Source organism: Sminthopsis crassicaudata, chromosome 5 (genome assembly GCF_048593235.1).
Source record: "Sminthopsis crassicaudata isolate SCR6 chromosome 5, ASM4859323v1, whole genome shotgun sequence".
NCBI lineage: Eukaryota > Metazoa > Chordata > Mammalia > Dasyuromorphia > Dasyuridae > Sminthopsis > Sminthopsis crassicaudata.
Genome location: NC_133621.1, coordinates 55,885,867 through 55,907,448, shown reverse-complemented (window position 1 = coordinate 55,907,448; position 21,582 = coordinate 55,885,867). Strand labels below are relative to the sequence as shown.

At 32.5% G+C, this 21,582-nt stretch overlaps 1 long non-coding RNA gene across 2 annotated transcripts in view; it reads left to right on the top strand.

Annotated features, from left to right (window-relative positions):
* The window catches only part of LOC141542423 (uncharacterized), a 123,885-nt gene that overhangs the window by 23,618 nt on the left and 78,685 nt on the right, over nucleotides 1–21,582 (top strand). For both annotated transcript variants that reach the window (XR_012482147.1, XR_012482146.1), the window contains exon 2: nucleotides 6,460–6,617. This is a non-coding gene — a long non-coding RNA (uncharacterized LOC141542423). The remainder of the gene's footprint in view (nucleotides 1–6,459; nucleotides 6,618–21,582) is intronic.

Sequence of the window (21,582 nt, the reverse complement as noted above, 5' to 3'; positions counted from 1 at the left end):
GATCTTGAAGCATTCTGGTGAAAAATAGGACATGAAGTTATATGGTATTTCAGAATAATTCATGCTGCCCATTCCTCTAGGCAACCAGCCAGGCCCTATTGGGAGAAATTCACTTTCTTTCTAATATGGATTCTGCTACAATAAGCCCTTCAAGAGAGTACTCAGAATGAAAACTGTTCAAAGAATTTGAGTAGGAGAGGAGGGTAGCGAGAATGGGAGGAGAGAGAATGATTGGTAGTATTGTTCTGAATCTCCAAAATATTTTTTGTAAAGTTCACAATGGAAAATACCATAATTGTAGATGTTCAAGAAAAGAACTCAAAGGTAAGTCTGTTAAAACCATTAGGGTAACTCACTTTAAGAGACAGTCAATTAACATTTATCAAATTGTTGGCATTTCCTTGATTAGGGAATTCAAACACATCCATGCTTCAAGTTTTAGTGATTCCCACCTAAAATATGAAGCAAATTATTTGGACAAGGAGAAGGATGCCAAGTGTTAAGGTCTTTCCCCCTTCACGCAACTGTACCTGTGTTTCACTACCTCATCTTGTTTTGTATTCTGACAAGAAAAAGATCTGTCAACTCTTTTAGTATAGCAGAAAAAAATACATTCATATTTGATTCCCATGACATCTCTGACATATTCAATTCTAATTTCTGCCAAGTTAAAACCCAGGAAGCTGGTGGTCTGATACTTTAGATACTCCCTCTTTTTTAATGGAAATCATGTCACTCCCCGATGCCATGTTCATCATTTCAGTAATATTATATTATCTTATTATATGGTGAGTCAAAGATAGAGTTCAACACCATTTTACATATGTCTAAAATATGTATTGATATCTGCCAATCTTAGATTAGGAGTTTAATGTAATAACAGGATTGTTCCTTTTGTCATGGACCAAATTGATGTGAAAGAAATTATTGTTCAGTAATCTCCACTGGGTCACCCTTTATGATTCCATATGGCATTTTCTTGGCAAAGATACTAAGTGGTTTGTCATTTTTTCAGCACTTTTTACTGAGACAAACAGGGTTAGATGACTTGGCTAAAATCACACATCTAGTTAAGTGTTTGAAACCAGAATGAAATCAGGAAGATGAGTTTTCCTGATTTCACATCTAGTTTTCTCTTGACTATACCATCTAGCTGCCTTGATTAAATCATTTCTTATATTTTAGAAATGTTTCTAAACTTTAGAGATACAAAGAACACTAATTTTGGAGTAGGAAGACTCAAAGCCAATTCAATTCAACAAATCATTTATCTGCAAGTTACTTGAAAACATAGAATGTTCATGTTTTTGTCTTTGTAACCCCTCACTAGGCACAGAGCTAACACATAATAGGCTCTTAATAGGCACTTATTGATTAATCACTATCCATATGTATACATATACAGTACTCAGCATAGCCTAGTACATAGTTGGACCTACCTAAATATTTATTGGATTTGATAAAGAGACAAAAACAAAACAATCTTGGCTCTTAAGGACTTTCCATTCTGGCAATGGAAGGAGAAAATAAAATGCCATCTTTGCTACTGTATCAGTTCTCTTTGAAGGTGTATAGCATTTTCTACCATGGATTAATTAAATTTTTTTAGGATCATTTTCTGAGAAGATAGCTAAGTTGATATACTTACTATATTGTTGTGTCCATATACAAGGTTCTCTTGATTCTTCTCACTTCATTTCACATAAGTTCATGCAAGACTTTTAATGATTTTCTGAAGCAATCCCCATCATTATTTTTTTATAGGACACTATTATTCCATCAACATCATTTATCACAACTTGTTGTTTCATTTTCGGATTGCTGGGAATTAAATTCCTTTGTCACCACAGAAATAAATGTTTACAGAATCAGCTATACCCAGAGAAGGAACACTGGGAAATGAGTGTAAAACTGTTTGCATTTTTGTTTTTCTTCCTGAATCCAATTCTTCCTGTGCAACAAGAAATTCACTTCTGCACAAATATATTGTATCTAGGATATACTATAACATATTTAACATGTATGGGACTGCCTGTTATCTAGGAGAGGAGGTGGAGGGAAGGAAGGGAAAATTCAGAACAGAAGTGAGTGCAAGGGATAATGTTGTAAAAAATTACCCATGCATATGTACTGTCAAAAAGTGTTATAATTATAAAATTAATTTATAAAAGTTTTTAAAAAAGGAAAAAAAAAAGAAATGTTTAAATACATTTGTACAGATAGGTCCTTCCCTTTTTCTTTTTTTTGTGATCTCTTTGAGACAGACTGAGTAGTGGTCTTGTTGGGTCACAGTTTTACAAACCTTTAGACATAATTGGAAATGGTTCTCCAGAATGGTTAGAGTCATCATTGTCCCATTTTTTCCCCACAACCCTTCTAACATTGTCATTTTCCTTTTCTATTATGTTAGCTAATCTGATGCAGAGTAGGTACCTCAAAGTTGTTTTAATTTGCATTTCTCTAACAATAGTTATTGAGAGCATTTTTATGTGACCATTGATGCTAACTTTTATTTCTTCTGAAAACTGTCTGTTCCCATACTTTGACCATTTGTTATTTGGGGAATGGATGTTATTTTTATATATTTGGCATAATTCCGCATGTATTTGAAAAGTTAAGCCTTCATCAAAGAAATTTGCTCTAACTCCCTTAAAAGTTTTCTGTTTTCCTTCTAATTTTAACTGCATTAGTTTTCTTTGTGCAAAATTTTTAATTTCATTAATCAAAATTATCTATTTTGCTTCCCATGATTTTTCCTGTTTCCTTTCTGGTCACGAATTCATTCCTTGTTCATAAATCTTTCAAGTACATTATTCCATGCTCCCCTAATTTACTTATATCACTATTTATTTCTAACTCATTTGTCTGTTCTGACTTTGTCTACAGTGAGAGATGTTTGGTCTATGCCTAATTTCTTCCAAATTATTTTACATTTTTCCTTCAGCTATTTTTGTCAAATAGGGTTGGTTATTTATTATTAAACTATTCCACTGATCCACCACTCCATATCTTAATCAGTTTTCTTTCATGATTACCATTTTGCAATATGGTTTGCAAACTGCTTCTGATAAATCTCCTGAAATTCACAGTATTTTTATTGATTCCCTTAATATTCTTGACCTTTTTTTTTTTTTTTCTTTCAGTTAGATTTTGTTATTTCCTTCTAGTTTTATAAAACAATACTTTGGTACTTTGAATGGTAGGACCCTGAGTAAATAATTTAATTTAGGCAGAATTGTCATTTTGTATTGTTTTGGCTTCCTGGTGGGCAAAAATATTTCTATTGTTGTGTAGTTCTGTCTTTATTTGTGTAAAGAGTGTTTTGTAAATATGTATATGTAGTCCTTGAGTTTGCCCTGGCATATAAACTCCCAAGTATTTTATTTTGTCTGGAGTTCTTTTAAATGGAATTTCTCTCTCTCCTTGGGCTGATCTATTTCAGTATTATATAGAACACTGATGATTTATTTGGGTTTAACTTATGTCCTTCAACTTTGCTGAAGTTGTTAATTATATCAACTATTTTTTTTTAACTCTATTCTCTGGGATTCTCTAAATAAACTATCATATCTTCTACAGAGTGATGTTTTTATTAATTTTATATGTATTCAACTTATTTTTCTTGTTTTATTTTTATACCTAATGTTTTAGTACAACATTGAATAATAGTGGGGATAATGGAAATACTTTTTTCACTCCAGATTTTATTGGGAAGGCTTCAAGATCATATTTATTATAGATAATGCTTGCTCTTGGTAGTAGATATTCTTTATCATTTTAAGAAGATCTCTATTACTTCCTATGCTTTTTAATGTTTTTAATAGGAATGTATCTTGTATTTTGTCAAAAAAGCTTTTTTCTGCATTTAGTGATGTAATTATAATATTTGGAGGGGTAGTTATTGATACATGCAATCGTTCTAATAGTTTGCCTAATTATGAAAAAGTTTTGCATTTATTGTATGAATCCCATCTACTCATATTATGTGATGCTTATAATAAATTTCTGTAGTCTCATTGCTGGTATTCTATTTAACATTTTTGCACTGATATTCATTAAGGAAATTGGTCAATAGTTTATTTTTCTTGCTAGTATACAAGTTTTTATTTATCATTTCTTTCTCTGGATGCAGATACTGTTTTCCTTCTTCATCCATATATTATAACAATATGTTAATATAAAATAAGTCAATATTTTAATATATCAAATTATCAATAATATAATAAATATACACATTTAAATGTGATACTAAATATGTATAATAATCAAAATGACAGCTGCTGAAAGTTGTTCTTTAATCGATATTGCTATTACTTCACACAACATTCTCTTGGTCCTGCTTGTTTTGCTCTTCATTATTTTGTTCAAGTGTTTCCATGTATTTTGAAAATCACTGAGAAAATAATTTCTTAGTAGAGTACTATTCATTGTTGTATATCACAACTTGTTTAGCCATTCCTCAACTGACATGCATCCCCACAATTTCTAGTTTTTGCCTCTACAAAGAGTTCTCTTATAAATATTTTACAACATATGTGTTATTTTCATTTCCCCCTACTTTTCTTGGGAAACAAATTTAATAGTGGCATTTCTGTGTCAAAAGGTAAAGGCAGGTTTTTTTTTTAACTTTTTGGGAATAATTCCAGATTGTTTTCCAAAGTGTTTTGATTAGTTCATCATTCCACCAACAGCTTTTCCCATCTTTCATTTTTGCGAGTCTGATAGATATAAAGTAATATCTCAAGGTTCTTTTATTTTATATTTCTTTAACCAATTATGATTTAGAATTTTTTTCATAAGAATATAAATTGCTTTGATTTCTTTATTTGAAAATTGCCTGTTCACATCCTTTGACTATCAATTGGGGAATGATTTGTTTTCTTATAAATTTGACAAAGTTCTTTTACTTTTGTCCAATTCTAGCTTACTTTTTTTAGCTTTTCCTATCTAATAATAATTTTTATCATCCAAAATTAAATCTTTACACTTCTCAAAATTAAAGTTGTTATAGTTATTTGCTGCTATAAATTGTACGTCTACTCTGTTTTATTGATATACCTTATGCCTTCCTATTTCATGATTAGTAAAATGTAGTTTAGATAATTATTGCCTTTTAATATAGTGTTAGATCTGGTAGTGTTAAACATAATTTTTTTTATATTTTTGTTAGTTCTTTTGATATTCTTGACTTTCTTTTTCTTTCACATTAATTTTGTTGTTATTTTTTCTCAGCAAAATATTTTGATAATATAATTTGGATAGCATTGGATACATAGATTAATTTAAGTAAATTCTCATTTTATTGTAAATTATGTTCTTTATATGAAGATTATTTATCTTCTAATTGTGTTGTAATCCATGCCTCCATGACTTTTTATTCAACATAATTGTTATTGTATTATTATATGAAAGGGTACATTTATTACTTCTGCTTTTCTGCATTTGAGAGGTATTCATATTCTACTACCTGCTCAGTTTTTGTGAAAGTGACATGAACAGTTGAGAAAATAGGTATATTGTTTTTATTACAGACCTGTTTTCTTTTGAGGTCTATCATATCTAATTTCTTTAAAATTTTATTCTTCCACTTAACTTTTATTATATTTTTTAATTTAATTCTGATAAGGGAACATTGATTGTTCCCTTACAGTATATTTTATTTTCTACTGTAATTAATTTAAGTTTTCCTTCAAGAAGGTGGATGCTATGCCATTTTGTGAATGTATATTTAGTGTCCATATAATAATTGTTTAATGTTACTTTATTGATATTGTAATTTAGTATTGATTTTGTTATTCACTTTTTATTTATAAATATTGTTATTGATTATTATTGACACTGATCATAGTTTTGTGCCTTTTAGTAAAATATGTTTTCTCTCCTTAATCCCTTTCAATTAGATATATCTTTGTTTTTGCTTTGTCTGAGATCATGATAGCCAATCTTCTCCTCCCTACTTTTTTTTTCATCAACTGAAACATAGTAGATTCTGTTTCAGCCATTTATTTTAAGTCTGTGTGTTTCCTTCTCTTTTAAGTATATTTCTTGTAAACAATGTAGTCTTGGTGTCAGATTTGTAATCCATCTTGCTATTTTCTCTCATTTTATAGGTGACTTCACCCTATTCACATTCACAACCATGATCAGTAACTGTGGATTTCCCATTGTCCTATTTTCTTCTGTTTACAGAAATGCCTTCAATATATTATGGACTTGGTTCCATACCACTTCAATAAGGCAAATATCTAAATAAAACTGTCACATGATTTTTTTGTTTTCCTATACATATAAAAATTACATTCTCACTATATTGTAGTCTGTTAAATGTACAATAATATTATGTCTTAAAAACAACATACTTACCTTAATATAAAATACTTTATTGTTAAAAATCTTAAATATTATCTAGGCCTATAGCAAGTCATACTCTTTTTTTTTTTTTTTTTTTTTTTTTCCTAGAGGATATATGTCCTTGATGCTTGTGGCTGCTGACTGATTAAATTGGTAATTGCTGAAGGTTGGAAAGGCTGTGGAAATTTCTTATAACAAGACAGCAATAAAGTTCAAGAAGAGACAGACAGAAAGAGAGAATGAGCCAGAAGGAATGAAGACCAAAGGTATTGATTAAATTAACCATTTATATGGTTGAGGGTTATGGTCTCTAAAACAACTATAATATTAACATTAAAGATCACAGATCAACCTACCATGCATAATAATAATGGAAACCTTTTAAATGTGAGAATTACCAACATGTTATATAGAAAGCACAATGTGAGCATCTTCTATTGGAAAAAAATAATGTCAATGGTTCTTCTTGACATAGAATTGCCACATATGTGCAATTTGTAAAGAAAAAAATGCAATATCTTTGAAATAAAATAAAGTAAAATGAAATATAATTAGATGTCTTTATCCTTCTTTCTCTTTTTTAATGTTTTCTCTCCTCTAAAGTCTATTTTCCTTGTGACATGTTTTTCTAGGACACTACTCCCTTGAGGTCAGAAACAATACTGTTACTCAAGGTCCCTATTACCTTGTGATTGTAAAGGGCAGAACTATGGAGAAGTATACTTGAAACAAGATGTTAACTCAGTAGAATTAAGATAATGATTCTCTAGTTTACATGTACTTAGTACTTAATATAGTTCTCCAAGATTGACTCCTATTCTACAAGATTGACACCTATGATGATGTACTTATAATAGATTTTATAAGAGCCAACAACGACAATTACTTCTTAAAGAGACACAAGAGATCCTTGATTTATGACCCAGAAGTGGGTGTAGGAAATGAATTGGCTAAACAGCATCTCATCCTGCATAGTACTGGTATTGATGGATCAAAGGGTAGGCACAATTTGATTGCTTTGGGGCATAGTTCCAAACTGCTCTCTAATATGGTTAGATGAGTGTTTTTGATTTTTTTGAATTTTCTTTTTCTCAGTTATATTTTATTTTTACAAGTACATGTAGAATTAGTTTTGAACATTCATTTTTGTTACACTTTGTATTCTAATCTTTTCTCCCTCCCTCCCTTATCATTTTCCCCCCAAACTGATGGGTTAAATAGGTACAGTCCTTTTAAACATATCTCCACACTTGTCATGTTATGCAAGAAAAATTTGACCAAAAGGGGAAAAATGAGAAACAAAAAGCAAACAAACAAAGACTGAAAATACTATATTTTGAGCTACATTCAAGCAGCCTGATGTTACACCCAAACAGTCTTTAGAAGTTCAGTACTCCAACATGATCAATCAACCAGGAAGAAACTTGATGGGAGAAAGGGATTACAATTGGGGAGAATAGAGTTGTATGCTGGGACTACTGAGATATCATCTGGAGAGGTGAAATCTGTCCCTGTCCAACCTATAGGCATTTGCCTCCAGGAACAGTAGGCTTGACCATTTCACCTCTTAAGAGTGCTTTCAAAACAGTGTTCAAACATACATTTATATGGGAAACTGGGGAATGTGTAGATCCCAGTAACTAATACAGATAGACAATGAGTGGCTTATCAACCAGGAGAAGTAGTAGCATGAGGTTTACTCATACACACTCCTGATAGTCAATTTAGTGATATTTGCCCAGATTTTGACTCCCAACAACAAACTCCAGGAATATTTTGGACTGTAGCTGTAATACCTAACTATGGTCACTATCTATGTAAATGGTATACCACTGAAAGAGGTGGTAGACACAGGTGCAGTTTGTACAGTCATTAGATATCCCAGCTGGCCCAGTGATTGGCCAAAAACTAAGGAAGACATCTATATGTCTATACAAGAGAATCAGTAGCAGCTGAAATTAGTGCTACTCATTTGAGATGGATATTTGAAGATGAAACAGGAGTTTTTACTCTTTTTGTAATTGAAAACATCTCCAGAAATCTATGGGGAAGGGACTTCTTACAACAGTTAGGATTACAATTGAGTATTTGTAGGCTGCTACAGGCAGGGATGCTGTTGAAGACCTGCCAACACTCTCACCTGTTCCTATTCACCAGTGTGGATAGAACAGTGGCCCTTAGCTAGCAATAAAATTCAGGCCTTATTAGATATAGTACAGTAGTAACTTGACTAAGGACACTTATAACCTTCTCTAAGTCTTTGAAATTCCCTAGTATTTGTTGTAAAAAAAGAAATCTGGAAAATGGAGGATGTTAACTGATTTTAAAAAAGTAAATGAACAGCTGGAAATTATGGAAACTCTTCAGCCTGCACTTCCATCTCTTACTCTGTTGCCTTGAGAATGGCCTTTTGGGGTTATAGACATTAAGGATTATTTCAATTCTATCCCTATAAATCAGGAGGATATGAAAAGATTTGCCTTTTCAGAGCTCAGTGTTAACTTAGCCTTATAAAAGATTTGAATCGACAGTTTTGCCACAGGGAATGAAAAAAACCCTATTATGTGTCAAATGTATGTTGCTGCTGCTCTTACTCCAGTAAGAAAAGCATTTCCAAAAATAACGTTATTACATTACATGGATGATATATTGGGATGTGCACCTGAGGAACAAATGTTAGAAGCATGTCTACAAAAAACCATAGAAACACTAAGGAACTGCAAATTGCACATAGCTCCAGAAAAAAATTCAAAGACATGCTCCTTTTCAAAATTTAGGATATGAAGTACACCCTAAGGTGTTTACAATACAAAAACTTTCCTTAAGAACAGAGAAGCTAAACACCTTAAATGACTTTCAGAAATTGATAGGAGATATCCATGGATGCGTCCAGTGTTAGGTTTGATTACCTATCAATTGCAACCATTATATGACATTTTAAAAGGAGACAGTGCTTTAAACACACCACGCCAGCTTACAAAAGAAGCTCAAGAGGTTTTGAGAGAAGTTGAACTGACTTTATCCAATGTGGTTGAAAGAGTCACTCACAAACCCTTGGAAATATCAGTTTTTGCTACACAAGAGGCACTCACAACAGTCCTTCATCAAGGAGATAGTATAATAGAGTGGGTGAACCTCCCAGCACAACCAGAACAAAGCTTTACTCCTTACCCAGTGCTTGTGGTTAGAATCTTATTAAAGGCCATTAAGTGAGCAATATAATTATCTGGGATAAGACCTGACAAGATATACACCTTTGGTACTAATGCACAAGTTAATGTGTGCTGTGAAACCATCCTAGAGTGGCAAATTTTATTAGCCATAGCTCCAAATTTTACACATCTGTCTTCATTAAAGATAACCAGACTATTACATAATTGATAATGGATTCTTAAAGAAAAAAGTTTCTAAAGTTCCACTTAAAAGACCAACTTTCTTTACAGATGCATCCAAATATAACATTTGTGCTGTATTCTCTTGTGAGTTAACTATAAAGAGAGTAGTCAGAACTCCTTTTCAGTCCACTCAACAAATGAATTGTATGCAATCATTCTAGCTCTTACTTAGTATCCAGAAGATATAAATTTAATATCTGATTTAGCCTATTCAGTAGGTGTGGTACAAAGAACTGCCACAGCCCAAGTAAAATGTGTAGCCTCTAATATATATCAGCTCTTAAAAGAACTTCAAAAGCAAGGGAAAAGCATCCAGGCAAGATTTATATCTTGCATGTCCACTCTCATAGTGGACTTCCAGGTCCTCTTTTTGATGGTAATTCAAAGGCAGATAACATTCTAACCATGTTAGCCAATATTCCTTTATTTCTTTTTTAAAAAATTTTTATAGTTTTTATTTACCAGATATATGCATGAGTAATTTTACAGCATTGACAATTGCAAAACCTTTTGTCCTAATTTTTCCCTCCTCCCCCACCGAGATGGTAGGTTGACCAATCAATACATGTTAAATATGTTAAAGTATAAATTGAATACAATAAATGTATACATGTCCAAACAGTTGTTTTGCTGTACAAAAAGAATCGGACTTTGAAATAGTGTACAATTAGCCTGTGAAGGAAATAAAAAATGTAGGTGGACAAAAATAGAGGGATTGGGAATTCTATGTAGTGGTTCATAGTCATCTCCCAGAGTTCTTTCCCTGGGTGTAGCTGATTCAGTTTATTACTGTTCTATTGAAATTTATTTGGTTCATCTCATTATTGAAGATCCATCAGAATTGATCATCATATAGCAATACTCTTTTATTTCAGGCAGCCCAAGAATCTCATTCTAAATATTGTCAGGCTGCTTGAGCTTTATGTTTACAATTTGGGAAAACAAAAGAGGAAACTAGGAGCATAGCAAAAGCCTATTCAGTTCACCTTCCTTTCTATGCTCCTATACTCCCTCCAGGGAAGAACTCTCGTGGTTTGAGACCTAGTGAAATTTTGACAAATGGATGTGACCCATTATAGGTCTTTTGGTCATCTGTCTTTTATCCATGTTGTAGTAGATACCTTTTCAGGATTTACTTTTGCAATATAAAAGAGAGACCCCAAGTGGTCACTGAATTCCTTATACAAACATTTGCAATTATGGATGTTTCACAAGCAATAAAGACAGATAATCAACCTGCATATATTTCTAAATATTTTGTACCCTTTTGTGTACAGTATCAGATTTTACACACCACTGGCATAACTTTTAATCCTCAAGGACAAGCAATAGTAGAGAGAAGAAACAAAGACATCAAGATTCTCCTTGAAAAACAAAAGAAAGGAGGAGCCACAGTTAACCCTAGAGAACTTCTTGAGTTAGAGTTAAAGATCTAAATTTATATTTCTTTATACAATTAACTTCTTGATTTTTGATAAAGGTGCACTGGCTCTGGCAGATATGTTTTATAACCCACCAGAAGGGTAGTGTTCAGTTGGAGCAGCTCCATTATCTTTAAATAATCGCCAGGTGATGTGCAGAAATATTGAAAGTGGTGAATGGAAGGGACCATCAATAATTATCCAACCTGCCGGAATCATTGGATTCTCTGACACATAAAGTAATGGATAATAGATTGGTTCTGGATTATCTTTTGGCTGCTGAAGGAGATTTAAGTATGATTGTTATTTATATATCTTCCTTTCTAAGACTTATGGGCATGTATAATTCCTCATGTTGATTCATATTATTTGTTACATTACTCCTAGCCTGTGCTTTATTGCTATGTGCTTGTGTAATACATCCCATGCTGATGGATTTATGTATACCTGTTTCAATTACCCTCCAGTTTAAAGGAAACCTGCTAACAATATCTGGTTTGACTCCCCATTTCCCTTTGGTGTTATCACCCTCCTTCCTGAGAAGTCAGGGCATGATTACCTCCTTTTTGGTATTCTCCCCTCCCTTTCTGAGAAGTCAGGCGGGGCATAACCACCTGTGTTCTAAAACAAAAGAAAAAAAGCAGGAGATGTAGAGGGCAGGAACTCTGGAAAGATATATTTGAATCAAGGACCGCAGGATGCTTATAGTTAAGCACTTACTCAGTATGATTGATGGGATAATTGTTCTCTAGTTAAACATATACTTAATGTGATGAAATGATATAATCACTCTACTTGACATATACTTAGTATGATATGGTGGTATAATGGTTCTATAGATTGGCACATGCTCAGTTGATGTAGTGATGTAATTGTACTGAGGTATTTAAGGGCTGAGAGAACTGGGAGGGAGGCCACAAACACAGAGAAGATTCAAACTCTGGACTCCAGACTCCATCTTTGACCAGCTAGTGTCCCTCCTACCATCATCACTTCTCCACTTAAAGACCAAGACCCATCCAGAGAACGTCCACAAAGTTGACATAGTTCTTTACATATTTTAGAAATGAGATCTTCATCACAAATATTGGCTGTAAATTTTTTCCCAGCTTTGTATTTCTCTTTTAATCTTTGTGTTTGGTTTTTCTTGTGCAAAACCTTTTAAAAATTATTTTTAAATGCACATTGCTTTACGAATCATATTGGGGAAGAAATACAGAGTAAAAGGGAAAAACCATGAGAGAAAGAAAAAAAAAAAAAAAACAACAGAAAAGTGAAGCAAACCATATGTCTCGATTTATATTCAGTCTCCTTAGTTCTTTTTCTGGAGGCAGATGACATTTTCCATCCAAAGTCTATTGGGATTGCTTTGAATTACAGATCTACAGAGAAAGAACCAAGTCTTTCATAGTTAATCATCACACATTTTTGCTGTTATTGTGTAAAATGTATTCTGGTTCTTGCTTGTTTTGTTCAGCATCAGTTCATGCAAATCTTTCCAAGACTTGCTATAATGACCTTGTTTATCATTTTTATAGAATGATAAATTTCCCTTAACTTCATATATCACAACTTATTCAGTCATTCTCCAATTGATGGGCAGTACATCTACTCCTTTTTCAATTCTTTGCTACTCAAAAAGAGCTGCTACATTTTTGCACATGTGGCTCCTTTTTCCTTTTTTTATAATTTCTTTGTGATACAGACTCAGTAGTGGCACTATTATGTCAAAGGGTATATACAGTGTTAGAGATGTTTGGGCATAGTTCCAGATTGCTCTCCAGAATGGTTGGATCATTTCACATTTCCAACAACAATATATTAGTATCCCAGTTTTCCCACATCCCCTCCAACATTTATCATTTTCTTTTCCTGTCATCTTAATAAATCTGAAATGTGTTGTTTTAATTTGTATTTCTCTAATCAACAGTGATTTAGGGCATTTTTTATATGACTGTAGATGGCTCTAATTTCATCATCTGAACATTCTGTTCATATTCTTTGATCAATTGAGGAATGACTTGTATTTTTATAAATTTGACATAGTTCTTTATATATTTTAGAAATGAGACCTTTATCAGAAATATTGATTAAAGATTTTTCCCCCAGTTTTGTACTTCCCTTTTAATCTTGTTTCTTTTCGATTATTTTGTGCAAAACCTTTTTAGTTTGATGTAATCAAAGTTATCCCATTTTACCTTTTATAATGTTCTCTAGGTCTTCTTTGCTTATAAATTCCTTCCTTCTCCAAAGATCTGATAAAATAAATTATTCCTTGTTCTCCTAATTTGCCTATGATGTCATCTTTTATGCCCAAATAATGTTTCCATTTTGACCTTATTTTAGTATAGGTTGTGAGATGTAGATCTATGCTAGTTTCTGACATTTTTTTTCCAGTTTTCCCAACTTTTGGTGTCAAATAGTTCTTATTCCAGAAGCTGTAATTTGGGGGTTTATTAAATACTAGATTGCTATAGGCATTGATTATTGTGATGTGTGTATCTAATTTATTCCACTCATCCACCACTCTATTTCTTAGACAGTATTAAGTGTATTTGAGGACTACTGCTTTATAATATTGTTTTATGTTTGTTACTGCTAAACCACCAGTCTTTTTTTTTAATCATTTAATTCCCTTGATATTCTTGATCTTTTGTTCTTCTAGATGAATATTGTTATTATTGTTTTAGTTCTATAAAATAATGTTTAGCATATGGTATGGTACTGAACAAGTAGACCAATTCAGGCAGAATTGTCATTTTTACTGTATTAGCTAAACTGACACATGAGCAATTAATATTTTAACAATTGTTTAGATTTGACTTTATTTGTGTGAGAACTTTTTTGGTAATTTTTTCCCTTTAGTTACTTGGTTTTTCTTGACAGGAAGATCCCCAAGTATTTTTTTTTGTCTATAGTAATTTTAAATGGAATTTCTCTTTTTTATCTATTGCTGCTGCAGGGTGTGCAAACCCTTTTTAATTCAATGTAATCAAAGTTGTACATTTTGTATTTCATAATATTCTCTAGTTCTTTAGTCATAAGATTATTTAAAAAATATAAGTTGATCACATTAACAAAAGAGGAAACAAATTAACTAAATAATCCTATTTTAGAAAATAAATTGAATGAGCTATCAATGATCGTTCATCCATTTTAATTAGATTGTCATACTTGCTGGTATATAGTTGGGCCAAATAGCTTCTAACTATTGTTTTAATTTCTTTTTCATTGGTAGTAACTTCACCCTTTTCATTTTTGAGGCTACTAATATGTTTTTTGTTTTTTTTTTCCCCTTTCCTTTTTCTAATAAAATTAACAAAAATGGTGTGGGGTTGTGTTTGCTTTTTTGTTTTCCTTGTTCCATGTTATCCTTTATTACAGTGTGTTTGTATTCCCAATTAGTTACCTTTTCTTTTTTTAGTTGGTGGCAATTATTGCCAAAGATTCAAGTTTTTCTATTCTGCCAATTATTTTTATTGTGCATGTCATAAATTCTGCTCTTATAATGTTATTCTTTAAAAATCATTTGTGAATACTATAGGATGATGAATTCTGATGGACCTGACCCTCTTCAACAATGTGATGAACCAAATCAGTTTCAATAGAGCAATAATGAACTGAACCACTTACACCCAGCGAAAGAACTCTGGGAGATGACTATGAACCACTACATAGCATTCCCAGTCCCTCTACCTTTGTCCACCTGCATTTTTTATTTCCTTCACAGGTTAATGGTACACTATTTCAAAGTCCAATTCTTTTTGAACAGCAAAATAACTGTCTGGACATGTATACTAAGAGAGGGGGTGGGGAGAAGGAGGGGAAAAATTGGAACAAAAGCTTTGGCAATTGTCAATGCTGTAAAATTACCCATGCATATAACTTGTAAATAAAAAGCTATAATAAATTTAAAAAAAAAAAAGAAAAAAGAAAAAAAATCATTTGTGAACATCCTGTCTTACTTATTATCTTCAGAATCCACAGAGGTCATATTTCATCAAATGTCAATTGATTATTCTTTGATTTGCATTATTTGTTCATAGATTTCTAATGTCTTACTTGATTTGGACATTATATTTTCTTCTGATGTTAAAATCTACATCATTGTTTTATCTGATTATGATCTGAATTTCCTTCTTCCTGAAAACTGGTAATTTTACACATCCTTTATTCCCCCTTTATCCACTTTCTGACTTTCTCCCTTATTCCCCTAGTCTCCTACTCGTGGCAAAGTAGATCTTCCATCTTACATGGGGACTAGATCTCAGAGTCTGAGATTCCTCTCACACTTGACAATTTACAGTTCATTATCCTCTATCTTTATTCCGATTGACTTCTGGGAAAGCTGTCCCAGATGTATGATGAACTCTTTGCTTTAAGCTTAACAGTATGCTATGCAGCCCCTCTCCTTCCCCATGTGATGACCATGTTAGCATCCTGGATACCTTAGAATCAGCCAGAGTCAGGATAAGCAAAAGTCTTTATTCTTGGTCTTTAGCGGTAGAAGTCAGGGAATGGAAGCAGACCTCTCCTCTTTGTCTTGCGCCCAGAAGTGACCCTGGCCAGTCTCACTCTACCTCGGAGTCCCTCCTCCAATTCTCTGTATACACCAAATGATTGGGCCAGCACAGGATAGTGGGAAGGGCAATTTTCCAAGCATATTCTAATAGAGTATTGTCCAGTAGGTAATGCACTCAAGAGTTTCAGCCCTTTATATCCATGCATCCCATCTTTTCTCTCTATGCATTAGTTCTCTTGCCTAGTATCACAGAGTGCTTTCTCACTTTTGTAGAAGCCTTAGCAGTCTCTGAATTTTTAAGTTTGGAGTTCTATTTTAGAGAGAGAGAGAGAGAAGGATGGAGGAAGATTGGGGTATAAACTTGAATTCTGTGTTAAGTATGTGAAACTTGTACAGTCCTGCTTTTAGGAGTGTTGTGTACAGATATTTTTGGTGAAAGTTAAGGTTATTGATCTTATCTGAAGATAGTTAATTTCTTTTCTTTGGATTTTTGGTGTCCTAAATTGTCATGAAACCTGAAATTGCTTTGCCTCCAATGAATAAATCCTACTTTGTAAAGGTCTGAGAGATTATAAGAAGCAGATAGAACATCTGGTGCTCCATCTTGTTGGTAACATGACCTGGAAGTTCCAACTGATCCAATTTTGGTATGGGCTTGAATAAACCTTTCAATACTTTAATTTACCAAACCAATTCCCCTGTACCATCTTTAATAGTCACTGAAGAAAGCTCTTGGTAAGCTAAAACTTTTTTATGTTTCTTTGGAGCAAGATAATTTTTTTAATAAAAAAAATCCACCCAGAATTAAAAAGTTAAAAGAAGTGAGTAGTATAATCCATGTTTATGATGCAAAATTCTATTCAAATACAGGAAATTAAGGAAAGTTTATAAAACACATTAATTTGATGCATCTAGCTAGCATCACCTATTTTATATCTGCTTACTGTCAATAAAAGCACACATGAATGACCATTATCATAATAAAATAAAAATATATCAAAATTATTCCTTATATCGAAATCATTCATATAATATTTCAGAGCAGAAGTGTTAAACTCTAGCCTAGATGGTCCATGACACCCCATGTGAGGTCTAAAACACATTAAGATATAATTGAAAACATTTAACCAAATAACCCACTTTTTGAAAGACAAAAATTATTTAGTTTTGTGTGTATAAATATATGTATGTATATGTGTTTATATTTATATGTATATCTATATATAATTTGCTTTTATGTACACATATATAGTAGCATGCACATTTATATACCTCATTTTACAAAGTCTTTTCTAGGGATTTCTACCGGAGAGAAAAGAAAAGAATCTTATAGAATTTAATAATCTGGTAGACAGGTATATGGTGAATGCTTTTTCTGGAGAAGGAGTGAAAAAAAAAATATATATATACATATATATATATATATGTATATATATATATATACATGTATATATATATGTATATATATATATACATGTATATATATATATATATATACATGTATATATATATATATAAAAGATGAAGGGGTATGAGATTAGTATAGTGTATTTCTGCCATAACTTTAAAAGTGTCCATTAGCTGATACATACTTGGAATGGCTGGACAATTGGGAGAGAAATTCAAAACTTTATTTTATAGTTTTCCTCCATCATGAAATCTGGGAGAAAATACTAATATATATCTGACTTTCTGAAGAAATTAATTAGCTCACAAATATCTTTCCGATAACACTATTGTTTAATGCTATTCTCAACAAACCATTTTTATGATGAGGGCTTATTCTGAACTTTGTCTTCTCATATTCCCCTCTTTTTTCTGCAATCATCTTTTTTTTTAATTAATAATTTTTATTATATATATATATATATATATATATATATATATTTTATAATATTATCCCTTGTATTCATTTTTCCAAATTATCCCCCCCTCCCTCCATTCCCCCCCCCCAATGACAGGCATTCCCATATATTTTACATGTGTTACAATATAGCCTAGATACAATACATGTGTGTGAATATCATATTCTTGTTGCACAATAAGCATTAGATTCCGAAGGTACATGCAACCTGGGCAGACAGATATTAGTGCTAACAATTTACATTCACTTCCCAGTGTTTCTTCTCTGGGTGTAGCTACCTCTGTCCATCACTGATAAACTGGAAGTGAGTTGGCTTTTCTTTATGTTGAAGATTTCCACTTCCATCAGAATACATCCTCATACAGTGTTGTTGTTGAAGTGTAGAGCGATCTTCTGGTTCTGCTCATTTCACTCAGCATCAGTTGATTTAAGTCTCTCCAGGCCTCTCTGTATTCCTCCTGCTGGTCATTTCTTACAGAGCAATAATATTCCATAACCTTCATATACCATAATTTACCCAACCATTCTCCAACTGATGGACATCCATTCATCTTCCAGTTTCTAGCTACAACAAAAAGAGCTGCCACAAACATTTTGGCACATATATGTCTCTTTCCGCTCTTTAGTATTTCTTTGGGATATAAGCCCAGTAGTAGCGCTGCTGGGTCAAAGGGTATGCACAGTTTGATAGCTTTTTGGGCATAATTCCAGATTGCTCTCCAGAATGGCTGGATTCTTTCGCAACTCCACCAGCAATGTATTAGTGTCCCAGTTTCCCCACATCCCCTCCAACATTCATCATTATTTGTTCCTGTCATCTTAGCCAATCTGACAGGTGTGTAGTGGTATCTCAGAGTTGTCTTAATTTGCATTTCTCTGATCAGTAGTGATTTGGAACACTCTTTCATGTGAGTGGATATAGTTTCAATTTCTTCATCTGAGAATTGTCTGTTCATATCCTTTGACCATTTATCAATTGGAGAATGGTTTGGTTTCTTATAAATTAGGGTCAGTTCTCTATATATTATGGAAATGAGACCTTTGTCAGTACCTTTGTTTTTAAAAATATTTTCCCAATTTGTTACTTCCCTTCTAATCTTGTTTGCATTAGTATTATTTGTACAGAAACTTTTTTAGTTTGATGTAATCAAAATCTTCTATTTTGTGATCAATAATGATCTCTAGTTCTCCTCTGGTCATAAATTCCTTCCTCCTCCACAAGTCTGAAAGGTAGATTATCTTCTGTTCCTCTAATCTATTTATTATCTCCCTCTTTATGCCTAAATCATGGACCCATTTTGATCTTATCTTGGTATATGGTGTTAAGTGTGGATCCATAGCTAATTTCTTCCATATTAATTTCCAGTTTTCCCAACAGTTTTTTCCGAATAATGAATTTTTATCCCTAATGTTGGTATCTTTGGGTTTGTCAAAGATTAGATTGCTATAGATGTACCCTTTTTTGTCCTTTGTATCTAATCTGTTCCACTGATCTACCGGTCTATTTCTTAGCCAATACCAAATGGTTTTGGTGACTGCTGCTATATAATATAGCTTTAGATCAGGTACACTTAGACTACCTTCCTCTGAGCTTTTTTTTCATTAGTTCCCTTGCAATTCTCGATCTTTTATTCTTCCATATGAATTTTATTGTTATTTTTTCTAGGTCATTGAAATAGTTTCTTGGGAGTCTGATTGGTATAGCACTAAATAAATAGATTAGTTTGGGGAGTATTGTCATCTTTATTATATTCACTCGGCCTATCCAAGAGCACTGAATGTCTTTCCAATTATTTAAATCTGATTTTATTTTTGTGGCAAGTGTTTTGTAATTTTTCTCATATAATTCCTGACTTTTCTTTGGTAGATGGATTCCCAAATACTTTATACTCTCAACATTTGTTTGGAATGGGATTTCTCTTTGTATCTCTTGCTGTTGCATTTTGTTAGTGATATATACAAATGCCAAGGATTTATGTGGATTTATTTTGTATCCTGCCACTGAATTATTTCTAGTAGCTTTTAAGCAGAGTCTTTGGGGTTCTCTATGTATACCATCATGTCATCTGCAAAAAGTGATAGTTTGATTTCCTCATTTCCTACTCTAATTCCTTGAATCTCTTTCTCGGCTCTTATTGCCGAGGCTAGCGTTTCTAGTACTATATTGAATAGTAATGGTGATAGTGGGCAACCTTGTTTCACTCCTGATCTTACTGGGAAAGGTTGCAGTTTATTTCTATTGCATATTATGCTTACTGACTGTCTTAAATATATGCTCCTGATTATTCTAAGGAATAGTCCATTTATTCCTATACTCTCAAGAGTTTTTAGTAGGAATGGATGTTGGATTTTGTCAAATGCTTTTGCTGCATCTATTGAGATGATCATATGGTTCTTATTAATTTGATTATTAATATGGTCAATTATATTAATACTTTTCCTAATATTAAACCAGCCCTGCATTCCTGGAATAAATCCTACTTGATCATAGTGTATTATCTTGGAGATGATTTTCTGAAGTCTTTTTGCTAATATCTTATTTAAGATTTTAGCATCAATATTCATTAAGGAGATTGGTCTATAATTTTCTTTCTCAGTTTTCGATCTACCAGGTTTAGGTATCAGTACCATGTCTGTGTCATAAAAGGAATTTGGTAGGACTCCTTCATCCCCTATTTTTTCAAATAATTTATATAACATTGGGGCTAATTGTTCTTTAAATGTTTGGTAGAATTCACATGTGAATCCATCTGGCCCTGGAGATTTTTTCCTGGGGAGTTGATTAATAGCTTGTTCTATTTCTTTTTCTGAAATGGGACTATTTAAGCAATTTATCTCCTCTGTTAATCTAGGGAGCCTATATTTTTGGAGAAAGTCATCCATTTCACTTAAGTTATCAAATTTATTGGCATAAAGTTGGGCAAAGTAACTCCTTATTATTTCTCTAATTTCCTCTTCATTGGTGGAAAGATCCCCCTTTTCATTTGTAAGACTATCAATTTGATTTTCCTCTTTCTTTTTTTTGATCAAATTTACCAAAGGTTTATCTATTTTATTGGCTTTTTCATAAAACCAACTCTTGGTTTTATTTATTAATTCAATAGTTTTTTTACTTTCAATTTTATTGATTTCTCCTTTTAATTTTTGTATTTCGAGTTTAATTTTTGGTTGGGGGTTTATAATTTGGTCTTTTTCTAGCCTTTTAAGTTGTAAGCCCAATTCGTTAATCTTCTCTTTCTCAATTTTCTTCAAATAAGCCTCTAAAGATATAAAATTTCCCCTTATTACCGCTTTAGCTGCATCCCAAAGATTTTGATATGATGTCTCATCATTATCATTATCTTGGGTGAAATTGTTAATTGTTTCTATAATTTGCTCTTTCACCCAGTCATTCTTTAAGATGAGATTATTCAGTTTCCAATTACTTTTTGGTCTATTTACCCCTAACTTTTTACTGAATGTAGCTTTTATTGCATTGTGATCTGAGAAGAAGGCATTTATTATTTCTGCCTTCCTACATTTAATTTTGAGATCTTTATGTCCTAGTATATGGTCAATTTTTGTATAGGATCCATGAACTGCTGAGAAGAAAGTATATTCCTTCCTATTGCCATTCAGTTTTCTCCAAAGGTCTATCATACCTAGTTTTTCTAATGTTCTATTTACTTTTTTAATTTCTTTCTTGTTTGTTTTGTGGTTTGATTTGTCTAAATCTGAGAGTGCAAGGTTGAGATCTCCCACTATTATAGTTTTACTGTCTATTTCTTCTTGCAGTTCTCTTAACTTTTCCTTTAGAAAGTTAGATGCTATACCACTTGGTGCATATATGTTTAGTATTGATATGGCTTCATTATTTATGCTACCTTTCAGCAGGATATAGTTTCCTTCCTTATCTTTTTTAACGAGATCTACTTCTGCTTTTGCTTGATCTGAGATAAGGATAGCTACCCCTGCTTTTTTGGCTTTACCTGAAGCATAATAGGCTCTGTTCCAACCTTTTACCTTTACTCTGTATGTATCTCCCTGCTT